Source organism: Wasmannia auropunctata, unplaced genomic scaffold (genome assembly GCF_000956235.1).
Source record: "Wasmannia auropunctata unplaced genomic scaffold, wasmannia.A_1.0 LD336076.1, whole genome shotgun sequence".
Classification (NCBI taxonomy): domain Eukaryota; kingdom Metazoa; phylum Arthropoda; class Insecta; order Hymenoptera; family Formicidae; genus Wasmannia; species Wasmannia auropunctata.
The window spans coordinates 660,404-661,088 of NW_012026814.1; the positions used below are offsets into that span (position 1 = coordinate 660,404).

Below are 685 nucleotides of genomic sequence, written 5' to 3' on the forward strand. Positions count from 1 at the left end.
TATTAAGCTGCAATACCTGGTTCACGCCGTGCACCGTCACAAACTTGCACCTTTAATTTCAAATTTTACATCTTCTCATTTTGACATCCGCCATTTTGAAAAAATTACCGCTTATAATTGCCGCTTAAATATTCTTAAAGTGGACACTTCAAGCTTTATTTTCTTTTTTTAAACATATTTTTATCTTCATTATTTACCAAGTTATGATCATTTGAAATTTGGTAAATTTTGCATAATTTTTCAGTGTACCGCTTTTTTTTGCGGGTAAGTGTATAATACATATAATAATATATATATAATATAATATATAATATATATAATAAGAAATTCCTTACATTTAATGTTTATTTAATGATAGGTATATAAGGATTAATAAAATAAAATCAATTTAAAGAAAAGTAAACATATAAAATATAAATTTAAATATTTTTTATATAAATGTTTGTATTAATTACAATGCTTTTTGTATTAAAATTTTAAATCATACAACATTAATTATATTTGTCTTATATTGCATAACTTGTATGAAAATATTATATCACACATTAATAAAAATACTTTTTGCATCACAAAAAAATTTAGACAATATGCACAGATAGTTTTGCGTAACGCATAACTTCAACGAAAATAAATAAAGTACATTTTATCACAAAAGAATTAAGAAAACATAGTACACATAGTTTCG

The 685-nt window shown here is 22.5% G+C and overlaps 1 pseudogene; it reads left to right on the plus strand.

Moving 5' to 3' along the window:
* Nucleotides 1-685, plus strand: part of LOC105449471 — a 4,170-nt pseudogene that overhangs the window by 2,756 nt on the left and 729 nt on the right.